The sequence below is a fragment of the Thermobia domestica genome, chromosome 5, assembly GCF_964235325.1.
Source record: "Thermobia domestica chromosome 5, izTheDome1.hap1.1, whole genome shotgun sequence".
Classification (NCBI taxonomy): domain Eukaryota; kingdom Metazoa; phylum Arthropoda; class Insecta; order Zygentoma; family Lepismatidae; genus Thermobia; species Thermobia domestica.
The window spans coordinates 60,423,171-60,443,916 of NC_137458.1; the positions used below are offsets into that span (position 1 = coordinate 60,423,171).

The window sequence follows — 20,746 nt, forward strand, 5'->3', positions numbered from 1 at the left end:
TGAGAAGACGCAACACATAGGTAAAGCATTATCATTTGTAATAGAAATATTTTAAAATTAACGTGTATTTGTTTCATTATGTTGACAGATGATTGCGATGGTGAGGAAGAGCAGCAGAAGGAAGACTCGAGTATTTGGTGGAAGATGTGTTGTTGAGCACATTCAAATTGTGATCAGTATTAGTACACGAGTTAACTGTGTATGCAACATCAATGGAACTTACTTGGCTAAGTTTCACATTGGTACTGATTTTATACTCTGGATGTGATAAAAATTTTGTAAACATCTAGGAATATATATATATATGTCGCCACGTGTTGTGCTTTGTCTGTTGGTATGTCTTCCATGCAGTGCAGCTGTATCTTTTTTCCCCCGTTACATATATATTTGTACGTATGTATGTATGTGTATAAACAAGATATTTGATTCACAAATGTATATTCAAAATGGCTTGTTTTGAAAAAAGAAAAAAAAAGTGCATTTTACTTGCTATGTCATAGACCTGATTTTTTACAAAATATTTTTATCTCGCTTTTAAGTTGAACATAATTACAAGTAGAGTGTTTAATAACTTAGTTTTTCTACGGTAATTGATTTTCAGAAGTGCCATGATCTATATTCAAATTCTTATTATTATTTTTAATGCACGTTCTTTTTATTGATTTATTGAATAAAACTTATAGGATGTAATTAATTTTATATGCTTGATAGTTTTTTTGAGACTGAATTTTAGCGTTATTTATTCTTAATGGATTGCACAGGTTTTCCTAGTACATATCAGTTGTATGTGAAGTATGTACTTTAATATTATGTAGTATGAATATGATATGTTTGATTTTAGTCAAATTTAGTAATTTTGTACTGCACTGCAAATGTGAAGATAGAAGGGTAGGCTGTGATCAATATAAATTTCTTCCAATGTTCCCTCCCTCTCCCAGTCTTTTAAATTATCCCTTCCCTCTCTGTGTACAGTGTGAATTTGCCTCAGTAAGGAAAGGAAGAAATGAATGAATGTCTTTAATTGTAAAAAGATAAAGAAAATGAACTTTTAAGAACATTGTTTTCTGATCTTAAGTTATCAAAAAAAAAAAAAAAAAATCATACACAAACACACACACATAACAAAAACACAAACATACATATGCATAATATATGCATCCATTAGAAGACAGTTTCGGTATTTTCCCAGTACTAGCAGTATTCTCGTACTGCACAGCAAGAGTTTAATTTATGTGGTCTGCTCAAAAGTGAAGGTGAGAAGTGTAAAAGTGCTGTGATATGTTTCCACTTGTGAAATACTACTACAAAACAAAATCAGAACTTTCTGATCATCTGTTTTCCACACTTCATATAAATATATATATATATTTAACAATGAGTGACAGTTTATTCTGAATTCATTCATTTTCCGCATTATACTCTGTTGGCCTAGTTCGCCCAAAGATAGCAAGTTCAAAGTATATTTTTAATATAATTGATAATTATAATTATTACTATTATTATGATTATTATTGTATAGATAATTTTTTTCTCCAGATGTCATTTGATTTTTTTTTATCGTGTTAGATAAAAAATATCGTAAATACATATATATATATTTAAATATAAATATTATATAAAGTGAAATCTGTCCTATCATTATACTTCTCGTGGTTTCTAGTGTATGTTACCTCTGAAAAATGTTGTTCATGAATTCAAAGTGGTATGTGTTGTTCATTGTTGTTGCTGCTGTGTTTAAATAGGACTGTGGAAAAATAATTCTAAATGAATGTATTTTAATTGTTGTCTCTTGGTAAATTTTCACTTTTAGATGTTGCACGCAGTGTATATCTTTACTTTTGTATTATTATAGAATTTCGGTGTTTTTTGACTGTTAGTTGCTAAAATTTCCATATGATTTTAATTCGTTTACGATTGTTTTGTTATATATATATATAAATAAATATATTACATATGTATGTATGTATGTATGCCTAGATATAATGGATTGAGTGGATGCCTATATTTAATGATGAAGTAGTGTAGCATAATTGTTACGTAAAGATTTTGTTCCTTGAAGGCACTAAAATAGGAATCAAATAAGAGATATACTTAAATATATTTGTAAGAAGTTAATATAAATTCTTTCTCGAAGTTTCAGGGTAAAGATAGATATCAAGTATGTATGGCATTGTTACGAACAACTATTGAAAAATTCGATATTTTCCAATTGTAGTATCAGACTGATAATGGAGTGGGTTGTATCGTAAAGAAAAAAAGCTCAAATTATCACGTGAGATGTGTTTTTAAAAGATTTGATTCGAACAAATTATAGGTTTTTATGGCACACGTGACATGTCAAGAGAGAAATATTGACAGCATGTACTGTAAAGATGAAAGATTCAGGAAATCAGACTCAGATTATTCGAAAACTGAAAGGACTGATGCTTACAGCCTATTAAGTGTTTTACATTCGCTCCGGTTGTTTGTTGTGGTAGTTGACCTTAAGAGAAATAGTGCTAATTTAAGTTGATTGTCACCGTTACAGCCTCAGTGTCTGTCGTTTTAAAAGAATAATCGGACTTTTTTTAAAATATAATCGGGCCAAGGATGATCAATATACGATAGTACAAATGAAACGCCTAGTCATTATTTACAACCGAGAACTATTTTTTTTAAGCTCTTTTTAAATTGTTGGTAATTTGTTTTTATAGGGTCAGATTTAGATAGAAAATTCTCGTTTGCCATCAATATTTACGTTCCTTGAAACTGGAAGTTCTGTAAAATTAAATTTGGAAAGTGAACCGACAAAAGTATTGGTAAAAATAGTGATATACGATCTAACGATTCGACGTATCTAGTACAATCTTTCCAGTGTCTTTTTTTTTCTGTTCTTTGTTAAACAAGGTTTGATTTTTTTTTTACCCTAAGAATAAAAAAACTAAAAATAAAAATTGGGGGGACACCGCAGTCTAATGATTAGAGTGTTGGATTCACATTCACGTGGTCCTGGATTCGCTTCCCAATTTTCGGCGTCCGCCTAGCGTCGTGAGGCAAACTGGAGAGTCACGTGAATGAAAGACGTGACTGCCACTAGATCTAGAAAGTCTCCGATAAACCGGTTAGTGACAGGGCGACGCAGCACACTGACCACTTGCTCGTCTCTAGTTCAGTTGGTCGCTGAAAGATGGCGTTGGAGCGGCTCAGTCCCTCACTCAAATGCACTATTACGTCAAGTAGTTTTGGTTACAAATAAAAATTAACATCCTGTCGTTCGACTTTTCGGTTTTTCTTTATATTATATTGTCCGACTTTTATACGTTTCCTTAACAAAGAGTACCTCATGTTAACAAGAATTGAAGTTTAAAAGTTAATCATAATTTTGAGCTTCATAAACTATACTATGTACTATCACTTGCTAGTGTCATTATGAAAATTTTGATCAGAGTATACTTTATCATTAATTTCATCTTAAGAGATGGCGTGGATATCGTACAGCGTCAGTTTTTAGGATTACAGAAAACAAAATTTTCTCGAAAACTATCTGCCCATATCGTTTTGTTCAGGTTAATGAGATCGATCAGTTGAGTCAATCTTGGAACATTTTTTTTCCCCCCCGTTGCATGCTAATAACATTTTAGAATTGAAGAATCAGAGCCTGTGCTAATCTCCGCGATAAGTAATTTCAGTGTATATGGTTGGTTAAGAAGATAATTTTATGATTTATAATTTAAATGAGATCTCAAAATCTCGCAGACGTATCAAGTATTCCTGAAAATACATCATACAGTGTAGCATATCAGTTATGTAATTAACGGCTGTAGTATGTTTTGAAATGTATGATTCAGCAGACTGTGTTCGTTTATTTGGAATATTACATCCTATTTAGTACCTAGCCTAATAAGACGACAGCAGTTTTAGGTGGAATCCGAACACATGATCACATATTGAGGGTCTAACTCAGGTTTCTTGTACAGAAGGCGAGGATGCTGTTTATCCTCAAGAGAGTGCAGTACAGTAGAGAATTATATCAGTTATATTTACTAGTAAGTCATTCCCCCGTGCCATTTTAGAAAGCTATGTGACCCTCGAGCAGTGCACAGGTAAGGCGTCATCCTTTCAAAATCTCGGTGTCAACACGGTGCTTCCGGCGACTTGACTTCTCAGGTATACATTTGGCGTAGGCTGGGTGAACCCCGGATGAGAACAGGGCCGACTCTAAATAATTTGACACCCTAGGGGAGAAATATTTCGCCGCTCCCTATCCCCTCTCACATTTTCATCCCATCGTAAGACGGGAAGGGGACGGAATACATGGCAGTCAATCTGATTTATTGATGTTACTTTTATTATTATTATTATTATTATTATTATTATTATTAAGGTAAAGCTCCTTTATCTAAACAAAAAATACCCTCCTAACTTGAACATAAGCTAATGTCGTTTCGATTTCGATCAAGTATACGGTGAAGCTTGCTACCATATGTATGGTACCTTGCTTTAATGCTTCTGCACAGTTTCTTGTAATAATTGTTCACCTCGTTGATGTTACAAACCCTGAAAAAAAATCACCCACCGCACCGGCCCTGGATGAGGATAGAACAAGATGATAAATATTGTTCCCACCGGGGATCGACCGTCCGGTTGGTAGGTAGAAGCCTTGCTAATTACACTACTACAGCCCATACTAAGCCCATAAAGTTGTTAACAATTTGAGAAATCGATAAGTTGCCTCCATGAAATATTGACAGTATCTTGTAAGCTGAGAATATAGCGTGACGAATGCTTGTAGCCCTTTGTGGCACAGGGTTTCATCATAAAATCACATATTAGCACCAAATTATTGCTGTACACATAGTGATACCAGGCTTCAGGCAGCCAAGCCACCGCTCGGCTTGTGCATAGTGGTTCACTTTATGGTTTTTTTGTGTTACTCGTAGGGTTTATTGCAGTTTGCACGCTTTCGTTTCTATTAAGGCCTGTGAAGTAATTCATTTTGAGTTCACGTAAATGAGAAAGCACAAATATTCATTGCAGATTAAAGGAATTAAGGGAAAAAATTCCTAACAGACAAAAATCGAATTATTCTCGTTATATATATATATATATATATATATATATATATATATATATATATATATATATTAAGACATTTGGACGTAACACTGAAATGTAGTGGTGACAATACTAAATCTTACATTTAAATTCAGTGAGGCTGTGTTGAAAATTGATCTTTGTTTTGAACTTTGTTATTCTCGTCTGAAATTACTATTATCCTTGAAATTCCACTTCTTTATGTATGGATGACGGAATGTAGTATGATATGGTCCTTATTGGTTTTCGGTATGGAAGCGTGGTTACGTTCGTTGAAAATATAAGAAAGCGTCTCGGCATCAAATTTTTAAATAATAATTAAATGGGTTTACACTATACTCATTTTTTACGTTTAGTTGTTGCTGTCATGCTAAGTTTTGATTTAAGTAAATACTATAGCTTGAAAACTGCGTATTCCATACAAGTTAGGCAGTGTACTGTAATAGTTATACTGTAACACTCGATATCAGCCGTAATAAATAATTGAAATGAATATTCTGGTTACTAGCGTATTTAAAACAAATATAAAAGCAGTACTGAAAGTTTTTGCTTCAAGTTGTATAATTGAATGAGGAAAGACTTTGTAATGTTACCCTGAAGAAACTAATTCAGGTATCCAAAGGTGCTTTTCTTAAGTTTCTGCTTGACGGATTACGTATTTGCGAGAGATCTGATTTGATTCCAAATCTGAAAGCAATTTTTTATTCTTAATTTTTTTTTTTTTTTCAGCGTCTTCTTTAGATCATGCACGCAATATTTGGTTCATTTGTAAATGTACTGAATGCATTATTTGAAAACAAAAGTGTGATCATACGTCATTAAGAATAATTACGTAACCTTAAGTAATGTATGAGTTCCTGACATAAGATCCAAGTAGTACAATTTATAACCTTGAAAAATCTTCGTAATAATGTTTTTATTTGCCAATATATTGTATAATATATTATACAAACAAGATAGATATATTAAGTTGTATAGGAAAAAAATTATTGGAAGTAGTGTGTCAAGGTTGTTCTTATTCTTTTTAAGAAATAAGTCTTCTCATAACTTAGCGTATCTCTACCTATACAAAAAACTTTTAAGTTTTCTTTCCTATTGTATTTCTACTGTCATGTAGTGTCGTTGAGAATTTATTTTTAAATCCCTACAAAATTAAATTTATTGTGATAATTTCAGATAAGTAATATGCAAATGTTAAATAATTCTCGTGATTACTGTTACTTTTAAATAATTCTTTATTTAAAAGATGAATAATTATGGTTGATAAAAACCTGTTAATGATATTATATAATTCATGCCATTTATTTTGCCTAATAATGTAACTTTATCTTTGTGTTAAGATCACATTGCAGTTACAAAGGCCGAGTTTTTAGTAGTTGTACAGTAGAAATATGTTGTGTTAACATGCTGGGTTAGTACATAATTTTGTGGTAATTTTCGAAGAAAGGAAAAAAAACACTACTAATGAATTAAATCTTCCTGGTTGTTTACTTCTGTTTCCGAGCGGCCCGACAGTTTTTCAGTTGGATGCGTAAAAGAATCCGAGAATCGTATGTCAAAAACCTTGTCAAGCAAATTTTGAAGCTATTCTCCGTCTAGGTAATAAATAGGAAAAAAGTGGTACTCCACAGAACAAGGTTGATATCTCTTGACAAGCAAAAAGCGATGACAAGCAAGCAAAGCAAAAGTAACAACATACTTTTTTTTTTCTTTCTTTCGAAAACTAGGAAATTTCGTGCTCCCACGTTGTGAACCTTTTCCATTTACTGTAAGATGAACGATAGTTAAATGGTCGCAGCCCATCACATTGACCAAATCTGTAGTTGATTAATGTGGATCATTGTAGATCAGTTGTTGTGGACAGAGTCACACTTTCATTGTTTGCATGCGAGATCGCTTACATCAAATTTCTTCTCCCAGAAACAATAAAATTACTTACTATACCGTACTTCTTTAATTAGGTTCTCGCATATATAACAAATGTTTCTAGCCGCCTATGCCTTGCTGAGTTTGCAATTAAGCGCAAAACAGGAGTATATGTTGGTAATATTCGGTTCTTTCCACTTGGCTGTAATTCTTAGTGTAACTTAAGAAAGAAAAAAACTGATAGATCGAAACTAGGGCTATAAACCGTTACTAAAATTATTTTTCTTTTAAAGTTCCGTTACAATGTAAACGCTATGAAATTATGTTCTAACCCAGTATATCATTTCAGTGCCATGATATAAATTGTTGGAAAAAAGCCTCCTGTCTGAGTCACATGATGTCAAAGAGTAGCTACGTAGAAAATTAAACACTTATTACAATACTGATATTAATTACTATGTAAGGGTGTCAACAGGATTGGTTATTCTCAGCAATATTAAGAGATTTGAAACTATAATATAAATAACATAGTACGCTTCGTTGCATTATAAGCTATTTTCTTGTTATATTGTATATCAGCTCAGGAATTTTTTTTATGAGTTTGCCAGAAGATAAGTTCTGCGCAAATTAAAGAAATTTCGTAAATGTTGCCTAATTGTTTTAAAGCGATCGTTGTTATCTGTCATCATGTTATTGCATTTTTAAGCACACGTTAAGAAAGAAGATAGCCGTTAGAATATTATTGATTAAAATCTTTTCAATATACGTAAAAAGTTAAGTATCCAATGCTGCGAGACATAAAATAGAATTTTAATTTGTTTCTGTTCGTTGATTTGTGGAAATTAAAATGGACTTTTATGCGGTTGATCGTCTTAATATTGTGCTTTTAATTCAGATTCTGTAGTTAGTGATAATTCGTTTATTCAGCTGATATATTAAGTTTGCCGTCTGTCGTTTCATTTTTCTATGCAAAATTTTGTGAAATGAAGTGTTTGTCAAAAATAAAACGATAAAAAAAAAAAAAATGCACAGAATACATTTTAATGTTTATTGTGATCGAAGTAGAAGGATGTATATAAGGATTGTCAGTTTCACGTTTCGTAATTAGTTTCACAAATTTAATACAAGACCATAATCATTTTATTTTTTCTTTAGATTTTAAAAGATTCTACATTTTTAATCTCAATGCAAATAAACCAAATACAGTAAAACTTATAAATTTTGCCACCTCCCTATGTTGTACAGTTTTGGAAACTGAACATAGTTTTGTTTATTAATATTGATATTAGATACTTCTTTCCTGGAAACTTCTCTTGTGTACGAACACTGATTTGAAAGATAAATTAGTTTGTTGCTGGAGACATGTGGCTCAGTGGAAGAGCGTTAACCTTTGATTTGGTTCCAAGCCATGTGATGTAGTAATGGCCATTATGTCCGTGTCGTTTAGGATTCTCCCATTTCCTCTCAGTAGCTTCATTGCGTCATTTTTTTCGTATTCATTCACTTTACTATTTATTATGTTTGTCATTTAGCCTGCAGAACATAATTGAGTGACGTTAAGCATATCATTTCAGATACTTTACTACTGACGCAAAACCATCAACAAAATGAGTTAGATCAGTTTCTAATATACATGTGTTAAGAAATAAATAAAAAAAAAAAAAAAAAAAAAAAAACGATAAACTTCGTATACGTGTTCAGGACCCCTCAATACAGAAAAAAAGTTTTTGTGCAACTTTAGTCGGAAATGTCTAATTATAAGGATAGGATCAATTTAAGATAGATAGTTTTTATGTTGTTGTTCTCTTGGTCTAGAAGTATTGTTTTCATTGTTCAGACTATTTCACTTGTTACACATTGTTGCGAAGTGACAAAGGGTGGTTGTAAGTTTTTTCATTTCATCATAGAGCCCTACAGTAAATTCTGTAATATGACGTTTGACAGTTGTTTTATTCAATGTTGCCATTCTATTACCAGTTCCACTAATTACCACGTTTCCGACCTTATATTGATGTCCTGAACGTATGCAATCATGTCGGCTGTATTCAGTGTAGCCACTTGTAGTAATTATCTTAAATTGGTCTCATTTCCGTAATTGAGAGTTTTCGACCAAAGTCGCAGAGAAATTTCTTTCTTATATTTACTTCCTAAACACCTATGCAAAGTTCGTCGGTTTACTCCCGAAACACACTATATAATATATTAGAAAATATTACTTAACCGAAGAATATTAAAAACTTAATCACGACCTTGCATTTCAAACTGACACCCCGTAGATGCCTGTTACTTTTTTTTTTTTTTCTCCCTTCTTCCCTTCCTATCTGATGTCGGTTTAACAGAAGATATAATGTACCTTTGTTTTTACTGTGTTTGTTTATATTTGCATTATTGTCCGGTAGTTAATTTTTGATTCCTGCCTCGAAAGTTCTTTATTCCAGTATATATGTATAGTATGTCTACAGTTAATGATTTTCAATTTGATAAATCATGAGATAATGTTTGCATGCACTACAGTGTGAATCTGAAGATACTCTCAATATCTTAATAAGATTGTTTTTGTTCCGTGTTATTGTAAACGCGTAGTTCATGCTTTCTCAACCTATTTCGTATCACGACCTCCTTTTATCTCACCCTCTTGTCATTGGTCCCTAAGTAATTTCCGATTTTGGTTAAAATCTTTTGCAGTATCTTTGCTTTATTTAACAATACTTATGAAATAAAAATATGTCATATTATTGTCAAAATAGTCTTTAAAATATATAATTTTCCGCCTAATTTATATTTTTCACATTATTTCGCGACCCCTAGATTGAGAAACGCCAATGTAGGATTTGCATTATATGGATGATTAAATAAAAGAAAAATATATTGAACTGTTCTTGGACCAGGAAACAAAATGAAGTAGATTTGTCAACGGTAGATGTTGCATACAATTGTTAAGAATTGTTTGTTTTCAAATTATGATATTCAATATTTACAGAAACAGTGATAATGATATACCAGTATACCAATGGTTCTATCAGGGTTTGTTCTATACCTTGGACTTGGACTATTCGAGGGAAGCATAGACACCATAGTTTTAACTGTATAATGAGCACTGTTTGTAGCATATTGATTTCTTAACTATAAACTCTCTTTTAACAAAAGAGAGACTGACCAAAGCTTAAAACCCACTTTATTTTAAATTATAATTTGTAACTGTAATGTCTGTATTTTCATTTATTTTCGATAGTGTCTGAAGAAGGATATGCTAGATATCCGAAACAGTTACAAATTATAATTTAAAATAAAGTGGGTTTTAAGCTTTGGTCAGTGTCTCTTTTGTTAAAACAATCAATCCAAAGCCATGAATAGTCTTACTATAAACTCTCGTATTCTTAAAACAGCTTAGAGTTGTTTTCCGATCTAAAGTCATTATTAAAATATAACCGATAGTACTCAAAACTAAATAAATAAATAAATAAAAAACAGATTTGTATTGATCAACACTTGGAGATATTAAAACTAATTGAGGATTTGAGAATTCGAAATAGAACTATTAATATGTAGAATTCTAAACTTTCCAGGTCAGTGAATTGGATAGGGTATAAGCAGCATAAGTGATAATAAATGAAGGAATAAATATGTAAAACTTTGAATCTTCAAAACCATGAAATCACATAAGAAAGTGTTTCATTGATTGTCTTGTATTAAATTTGTGGATAAATGTTAACAACTGATATATCCTTGTTATAAAACACAGATAGTATTATTTAGTGCAGTCAGACAATCACTGTGCTGTGACTTTTGGCGTGCTGATTAGTGTCTGAATCATCTAAAGCGTTATTAACTATCTCTGACCTTGATACATTTGTACAAACAACAACAAACGGGTGATACTTCGCTCGTGAAATACTCTTCAGATGCACAATTATTATGTTTTTAAAAGAAAGGCACAAAAAAGAAACAAAAACTTATTTTTCTTGACAGAGTGGAACGTTGTTGATTTACAGTATTTCGAGTTAAAAAGTTAAAGAAAAAACTGCATTTGTTCTCAGAACTATAAGTCTCATTACGTTGATACAATAGTAGGACACTAAATCAGAATTTGAATGTAGTAATTTGTGCTACGCAATCCTATGTTTAGGTAAGGGTATAGAGATTGCTGGTATTTATTTATTGAACCTGAATGTACTATACTTGGTATGAGGCTGTCATCTTGATTGGCTTTTTGTGATTGGTGATTTCAATAGTAAATTAAAGGTCATGTTGGAAATTTAGTCTGTTGACAATCGCTTTTTCTTTCTGTTAAAGAGAAATTTTTTATCATCAGATTTCACTTATGCATTCCTAACTTACACTTATTGTGTAATGCGATAATGAGTAACTCCATGATAAACATATATAAAGGACTGATCACTAGGAGGTGTTTGACTCAAGATACTAGACTGTGTTCAAGATGTCACATAATTAGGTATGATGACTATTCCAGCTATAATATTTTGTATAACCTGCGCGTAATTCGGGATTTCATTCCTTAGTTAATCAAGCATCGTGAGGCAGTTAGAAACTACTTAAGTGTAATATCGGACGACAGGCTGAAAAAAGAAAGAAAGAAAAAATCTTGTCATACCGGTAATAGCGTCGGTAGTCGATGCACTTACCACGCATCGGTAGGTTGAACGTGCACAATCGAACTGACCAGAGCCTTTTCGAGCTAAAGCGAGCTACTTTGTGGCTAAGCGGTTAGCGTATGTGCCTTTAGCATTGGAGACCGGGTTCGATTCCCAGCGGATCCCACGTTAAGCTATAGAATCGCATCTCATAGCCTCGCTGCTGAAAGAGACGCGAAACTCAAAACTCCAACTCCGAGCTAAAGGCTACACTTGGTTCTGATAGAGTTAAAAGAATTTACGTACTACTCACTGTATTGAACAAAGGAATTTCTACTTAAGCATGTGCAAAACTACAGGAAGCTCTGTAATGAATTTGTACGAATCTACGCTTTATTCGCATTATACACAACTCTGCTAAATGAAACTTTCTTTCAAAAAAAATTCACTATAGAAAGATTGCAGCATTTTTTTACTAGGTGAAGTATTTGCATAGCTTTCTTGAGTGTGCAAACATACAGACACAACCACTTAAAGGTAAACTATACGTTCCAACTTGTTATTTATTTCGGAAACTGTTCGTATTTAATACACTCTCAAACTATCCATCTTTTTTGCATCCTTCTGTTTACAAGCTCTGTGCATTAGTTTGGTAATTTCCCAATATTAGGTAAAATGTATTTCTTGCTATTGCGGAATGGAGTAATAACCCTACCTTCAACAAGCGCTGATAGCATTACATAAATGATACTTTACAACTATTTATCGAAACTATTACAATTATTCTGTTCAAGTGAACTACAAGTATTCATTTTCGTAGGCAGCATAATTTTTTCATAATCAGTGTGAGAACATCCTTTAACTGAGGATAGCATTTACATACCAATAAACATGTAATTACACAATTTAGATAGCCTTCTAATTAATTCTTGCGGTTTACGCAACCTGAAAATTTTTCTACACTACGAATTATGTGCCATAGATCCTGTGCAATCAAATGATTATTAGTCACTTAATTTCCGTACCTTCTTGAACTATCCAAAAGTTTTCAATAAAAGTTCTTTGTTTGCTGTGAATATTTGTACCTAATAGAATGATTAAATATTATAAAAGCTTTTCACGCATTGTCAGCCGCCACAGGTTTCCACTGTTGGCCTCTTTCGTCGTGAATGTCGGTAAGTCATTTAAACTCTGCATCGCTTGTGCATACAGCTATCCTTATAAAGTCCTCGCCTCAAGCCTACATCACGTAATACACACTTGGCGGGGCTTCGATTGCACTCTATATGTTTTTATGCTCGCTGCTCAATGTCAGAGTATGTCGGTTAAGGGAGGTTGAAAAAAAATCCCTCATGTATAAATAGAGAGGCCCTTCTATATCCCTGCACGTCAACAGAAAAAGAACAAAGCTATGTTGGCCTTTGGAACTTAATTATTCTGTGTGAAATCGCTGAGTATACTTTAGATGCTCTGAGCATATAAATACTATTCTCATGAGCTTTGTTTTCGTTACATGACAGCCACTACTTATTATAATTTTGTATCAGTGCCGATGAACGTAATGGGACTGGATGTTTTAATCCAAGTGATACTCAATGAATATACTAGTGATACATTTTTCACTTGTTTTCTCTGAAATAATATTGGATGGAAATTGAACATTGCATGAAATGTTACATGTAACTTCGAAATTCCGTACAACTCAACATAGCAGACACTTAATTTTCAGTTTAGTAGACTTTTTAAAACAATATATGATGAAAAATATGATTAATCTAAACGGCCTTAGGTACCTTCTACGTTATTCATACGTTGCATCGTCTAGCTTGACAGAAAGTTTATCATATTGGAGATTTAACTCTGCCATAGCTTTTTCTTCTTTCTTTTTTGTCTATGATGTGACATCCTAAATTCCATCGCAAAACTTAATATATTTATTTTATAAGTAGTTTTGTGTATGTATAACTTCCATTTAATTTTTGAGTTAGCGTCGCATTCAGCAGCGAGGCTATACTCGTATGAGACGTGGACGTACAGCTTAACATATGATTCGAACCACATGAGCTCCCACCGGGAATCGAACCTAGGTCTCCCACGCCAAGGATGCGTACGCTAATCGCTTAGGCACGTGGAGCTTTGTATACCTTTAGAATACAATATTAAACACAGTATACTTTTTAGCATACATATATTGTTCTTTAATATACTTCTATTTTTTCAATCTTTTGATCAAAAACAAATTTTTCATATCCTCCATTCTTCTATCTTTCTTCAGAATGGCATATAGATGTATTGTCTATTATCTGTTCATATAATTTTGTCAATAAAAAATTTGAATTACAGAAAATGTTTGTAATGTATAGTGGTCATCACTGTTTAAAATACAAAATTTAATCTTTGAAGCTAAGATAAGGAGATGAATATAGCATAGGGTGTTTTTGTGTAATTAGCTGAAAAGTTTAAAACAGGTTGTAGCAAATACATATATATATATATTTTTTTTTTCAATAATTCTGTTGAAACTCGACAGCCTTGAGCATACGCAAAGTAATAGGAAACCAGAACGTTAAAAACCTGTTGAATTCTATTTCATTCTCTGTAACTTCGTTTTGTAAATGCCCATTGTAATTTGCCTTATTGATCTTTTGTAAATCATGTACTTTTCTTTTTCAAAATCTAGAAACTCAAAGCGGTAACAAACTAGAAAATCAAATGCATTATTGTAAAATTTATTTTATAATGATAAAATGTTTCTAAAGTCAAGTGTCTAGAACATCCATTATTACGACTATATAATGAATTAATTACTTAAATTCATTCACAATGGATAATCATTAAATTATTTTGTATAAACATAAGTAGAAAAATGAGATAAAAGAGAAAGAAAAAAACAGCAACTATTGATTATAAACTTCAACATTTTCAGTCGAATATACAAAGTTTAGGAAACATTTTAATGTTTTGTGCCCAAACGTAGTATTTAACGAAACGTTCGATTGCTTGTAAGACTGTTTGTTCTATTTTATGCTAAATAGTTCCTTGAAATTTTTCTGTTGGGTTTTTAATAGGAAAATGTCGTAATAGAATAAGAAAGCAGATTGTGAAAACTGTACGGTACATGTCAAGAAGTGTTAGCGTAAAGAAATTAAAAAAAGTAACTGTCCGTATAAATATTGTCATGTCACAAATTGCAATGAAATAAGAATTAGATCGTTTTAATTACATTATTTGTTCTGAGAATAGAAGCAAATATTGTATTGTAAAAGCGAACACTCAAAATTTTAACAATGAAATGAAATGGTGTGGAAATGGGCTGATTTGTTGGTAATAAAGGGGATATCTTAACTATGCTAAGAAAAGAGAAACATGTTCATTTATATATATATGCATCTCCGTTGTTGTTGATGATTGATAAATAATAATAATAACTAACAAGTTTACGTGTCAGGTAAAATTGTAATTACAGAGAAAGCTAAAAGACAATACAAGCACAAGGGTTTAAAAAAAATGTTATTCACAACACGAATGGAAGCAAAATGGGGGGCAAGCTATTACAAATAAATTTAGCAGATGTTTTGATTGTGTCCTCTCCAATGAATATAATGGGTATTCTTAAAGAATTTAGGCTGTCTTTGTGGCATTTTTATATTAAACGACAATCAAATGTTTTAATCTTCGTTCACTTATGCACAAATACGAAAATGCCAGAAGGAAGGTGTATATTCAAAAAGATAATCCATTAGGTTGGTGAAGGGTCTCTCTAAATAAGCTAATCGTTTTATCGTTTGCCCTCCAGATTTTGCAGATTTTTATTATAACAGAAAAAACATTTAAAATAAAATAATATAGACTTGTGCTTCTTTTATGTATTTGCGAAATTTACTTCGTATTGATGATGTTAATGACTGTAAGTTAATGTAAATACTGTTGTAAAGAAAGAAAATAAGTAGTTACGTGTTTTGAAAAGCGTTCTAATTTGTGTGTAATTGTGAATGTGTATTTTTGTGCTGAGCGATTCAAAAAAAAAAGTATATATTAAAAATACCTAAATTGTTTTGCTCATATTGCTTGCAAAACAATTTTTTTAACGGAGGTGATATTATGGAAGTACTAAGATCGTGAACTTTTGCTGTACAGCATTTTCCTCTAAATTACTTGTAGCTATCACATTAATTTCGAAAGAAAAAAAAATAAAAGTAATTAACTCTATCAATTGGTACTCTGTCATATTTCTGCCTTTATTACTAGAAATTGAGATATTATGCATTTTGTTGCTTCGTGAAATTTTCTCTTAAAAAAACGAGAAAGAAAAACATTCTCAGATATCTAGTTACTAACTATTATGTAAATATTTATTATTTTCTAACCACGCTTGACATAAAGAAATATTTCCCTTCCCTGATCCACCATCTATCTCAGTGGTTGGAATGGATAACTTATATAACGGAAAGAACTTTTTATATATTTGAATTATTCTGCGGTTTCTTCAAAAGATATCAAGAAACTATATCAGACTAAAGCAGCACAATAGAATTGATATACATAAAAATGGATTAATCTTTTTTCATAAGAGAATAAAAAAAGAAGCACTGTTCTCACTGTAGGACGGTATTTGTTTGGTGAACTATATATAAGTAACAGTATGCTGTATAACTAGTTTCAGAGTTTTTATATTAGAGAAAGTACCCGTCATATGAGTGGGTGTTAGAAAAGAAATTATATTACTGCAATCACTTTGCAGTTATCTTTCTATCCTTAGTAAAATTCTCGTTTCATTCTTTCTATACTTATTTAATGTATTGCTTGACTATCTGTCTCGATCTGAATTTTTTACGTGAAATTTTCATTATCAAATACGAAAGTTTTGAATGTTTGACAGAAGATAGAAATTCCTTGTACAGGTTCGAGATGCAGATTCTTGGAGGTGCTAATTTCTTAATTTAGTTAGACTCACACAAATTGTGTACGTTTTGTGATTTGTCTTGATCAATTGCACATTTTTTTGCCAATAAAAATTTTGTATTCGCAACTTCTTTAAAATATTTATTAAAGTTGATTTTTGCAATTTATGGACTTCAAAATTATATGTCAAATGTAAATACTGGAATTTTATTCAAATACTAAAGAATTTATACAAGTGTTTGTAAGAATAACTAATAACATCACAAGAAATCTACATTCGAACATGAAAATAAATTTTGATAGCGCCTATCTCATGAATAAATATGAAAGTAAATTTTCCATAATTTCGTCTTTTAATAGGGTGTCTAATTTGGCTGTCTTTTTTGTGCCGAGATATGCTGGATTGCTTTCCGTCCCTAAATTTTGAAGTTTTTCTTGCATTTAGCTCTTTTGAACAAGCCTTGTAGCCAATCGAGGGAATCTGTGAAAGTCGAATGGTTGTTGCCTTGTTTTCTGAATATTCAGGTGTGTAATATTTTCCGTCTTTTGTTTCTTTGATTCTTTGTAGTTGTTGCCTTTTTATGTATACGACTTTAAAATGTATTCAGGTCAGTAAGCTGTTTATTATTTTCGCCTGTAGTATTGTATGCTGGCATAGTGTATAAATGGCATGCGTTGTTTGTGTTGTTTCATGCATATTTCATAAGTAAAGATGTATGGTTAAATTGTCGGAAAGTTTTCACACATAACTTGAAAGTTTTTAATAAGTAAGTTATGATTCTTTAAATTACACCTCGTCTATGTATATAGACTCATCTATACTCTTATAAAACATAATAGCAATAATACACATTTTCTTCTAGTTTTCTTTCGTAATAGTCGTTGTATTCACATACCTGTAAATTCTTCGTTCCATGGAAAATTACTAATTTATTTGTCAATCTAAAATGACCCAATCATGAGTAATGCAAGTATGGTATAGTTTGGTTCAGTTTGTAACTTAATGTCTTAGATTCGTTAACTATGTGGCATCATGTTATATGCCGTATATTAAAAGAGTTATTTTTCCACCTTCTGAATTCGAAGAATATATTTTGAAGTAATCGTAATTATGCAAACTTAACATTCTATTGACCATTTATTAATATTTAGTGTAAAGATTTTTGTGTGTAATTTAATCCTGCATTTCAATAACACTATGCAAGGAATAAATTCTAAAATGTCTTGATTTTATTCAGATAGATTCATTTTGATTAAAAAATATTGGCTATGTCTTCAAAATTTCTTTATAGCATACTTTCTTGTTCTACTGCGAGAAAAGTAACGCACAAGGAATTTGAAATATCAAATACGTACTGTGTATTCATGTTGTATTTATTTCCCACTTTATCTGAATACCTTAAGATAATTTGATAAATCATAAATGTGTGCCATTTATCTATTCGTACGTATTTAACAGTAGAACCTATACAGTTTGAGTTTATCATAAATCGGTCGCAACGTACAAAAGTGAAAAAGCTAATAAGTTTTCATCTATTCATCATAGTAATTCTAGTAGTTAACGCTCGCCAACTGTTATATTTTTTCCTATTTGCTGCCTTCATTGGGTGCAGGTTTCTTTGTTAAAAGTGGTGCAATTAGTTGCAAGAGGGACTTTCAAGGACAATCGTTGTAAATAAGTTCTGAGTCTTGAACTCAGTCGTAGACTGGTAAAACTGCCATATTGACCCCAAATGAGAGCTGTTTAAGAGAAATAAGGTATTAACATTTTTTCTCGCCACCTCTTTCTGAAAAGTATTTTTCTTTTCAAAACATATAATATATATATATATATATATTTAAAATATATATTTCATACGTACCTTGGTAATAAATTGTTTTAATGAAACGACAAGAAACTGTTGCGAAGAAGAAAACTTAGAAACAAAAAAAATTACTTCTGTATTTTCTTACAAATTTTTATATATATATAAAATATATAACCCCGTTAAAGCTGACAATTGTGCAGTTTGTTTTCTTATCAAAATATCGCTGCAATGTAACATAATTTTACTATTTATTCTCGAGAAAAATATATTACTATAAATATATATATATAAAATGCTGTAGCAGTGAAAGTCAAGTAAGTTTGCTATTGTTATAAATGTAGGATAAACAGTTGTCTTTCCATGCAAAAATGAACTTTGAATAGCTTTTATTGAAGTGTCATATCAGTATGTATTTGCTATGTTGTACAATAATAATGTGAAACTTTGAGAAGTAGAATAGGTGCAGATAGTGTACTGTTCAAAATTGTCCAGTGTTCATGTCTTTTAAAATGAAGAAAAGAATAAAATTGTTCTCCCCATGTTTTACCGTAAGTGCATATAAATTCTAGAAAAGGATTTTTTTTTTCGATTTACAGATCTGATAAGTGTATACTCAATGTCCATTGAAAACTGGTAGAAAAATACTGAACTGTACTGAATAATTCCTCTGTGAAAATATACGATATAAAAATTAGTTGTGTTATTATTTGTTTGTTTATTTATTTGTACATTTCAGGCATAATGAAAACTGTGCTTATCGAAATCTCATGATATATTTCCTTTTGATTGTGTGTGTCCACCTAATTCAAGACAAAGTATTATTTTGCAAAGTAGCATAATCACTGTGCTTACTACAAATGCTCGCAAAGCGTAATACATTTTAGGTGTTATATATATTCTAAGGAAGAAAATGAACTGTGTACTATAAGGCTATCTATACACTATGAGATAAATCCTAAGAAATATCGTAGGATTTGTCTTACGCAAAATGTTACGACATATCTCGTAGGAAATCCTACACTTGTGCCATACACGTGAAGATTTTTCCTGTTTCATATCCTCCAAAGAGGTGCCAGGTCTCACAACGCACACTCGATGAGCAATATTTTCCAGTGCCTTCTGCCTTGCATGTCTGTTGTGATAGAACGTCGACTTCGTATTATATAAAAATGTATGCACTAATAAGTGCGCAAATACCAAGGGGTCAATCCATCTGAAGTGGTCCAAAAATGGTTGCTCGACCATCTCCGAAAATTATAAAAATTTGAGTGTGACGAACCGTGTGTATGAGAAGGTCAATAACATCATTCACGTTTTCCTATGTACAAGTGTTCCTAAATGGCGGCCATCTTTGTTGTCGGTGGAGTGCTAATTTTTGCATTTGCTTTATCACTTACGTAGACAATTGCTACTGCACTTATTTACTGTTTTATGAGGAAGTTCTTATTTTGTCACACAAAAAAGTCGCCGGTATGTCTCAAACATTATCGTGTTCCCACCTGCAGCTGCTCCAAAGCGCTGCAAACTACTTTTTAACCAGACGAAAGGCAGTGAAGGAAAAGAAATCTCAACAAATATTATAATAACGTTCGCTTATTGTCAACATACCTATGTACAGTAAATACAAATTTATAATTTTTGACTTTACGAAGTATACAATATAATTGTTCAATAATTAACATAAGCAGGCATTCATTAATTATATTAATATAATAATTAATAAAACTAATAAGCGGGTGATTGATGACTCAGTGGTAGAGTTTTCATCTATGGTATTCTAACCCAGGACATGTGGGTTTTGGATGGCTAATTTTGTGTTCGAAAATTTTCCCGGTTGTACTCTTGGTTCCCTTTCTTGTATTTGTTCCATCATCACTCATTAACGAATTTAGTTTATCAATATAGCCATATATTCATTCTGTCCGTCAGTGAAACAAATAGTCTCAAGAACTATCTGATGGATTACCATCAATTTTGGCCACGATGTACAGAGTCAATAGTTAAGAATCGAGTTCCCTGATGAATGTAATATTCAAACCGGAAGCGGTACGAATCAACCATTTCCGGTTTTAACGTTAATCATTATATTGTAAATATGGTAATAGATAGCGAGAAGCGGTTTCTAGTAATCGACATATATAACATTCATGTAGATAGAATGTTACGCAATTTGTGCATCTGCTGAAAATAATGAGCTTAGGTATTTAGAGAGCATTTTCCGCTTTAGAAAATGTGTGCTTGGTTATGAATGTAGAGAATTAGCTGAGTCAGGCACGTAGCTAGAATATGGTAATAGGAAGGGGGGGGGGGTCTGTCACGAAATACTGTGGTTATTTACCAGGGCCTCAATCATTCTAAACTATTTTATTGGCAACATATATTGGTTCGTTTAGCCAAGATTTCTAATGGGATGATATGAAATACTGTGGTTACACACCAGGGGCTCGATCAATCTAAATATTTTACTGACAACAAACCCATATTGATTGGTTTGGACAATAAAAT

General features: G+C 31.8%; 1 protein-coding gene across 2 annotated transcripts in view; it reads left to right on the forward strand.

Annotated features, from left to right (window-relative positions):
- Positions 1 to 18,935, forward strand: part of Plc21C (Phospholipase C at 21C) — a 131,120-nt gene extending 112,185 nt beyond the window's left edge. For both annotated transcript variants that reach the window (XM_081758703.1, XM_081758704.1), the window contains exon 25: positions 89 to 18,935. The gene's annotated coding sequence lies outside the window, so the exon portion shown is untranslated. The remainder of the gene's footprint in view (positions 1 to 88) is intronic.
- The last annotated feature ends 1,811 nt before the right edge of the window (positions 18,936 to 20,746 follow it).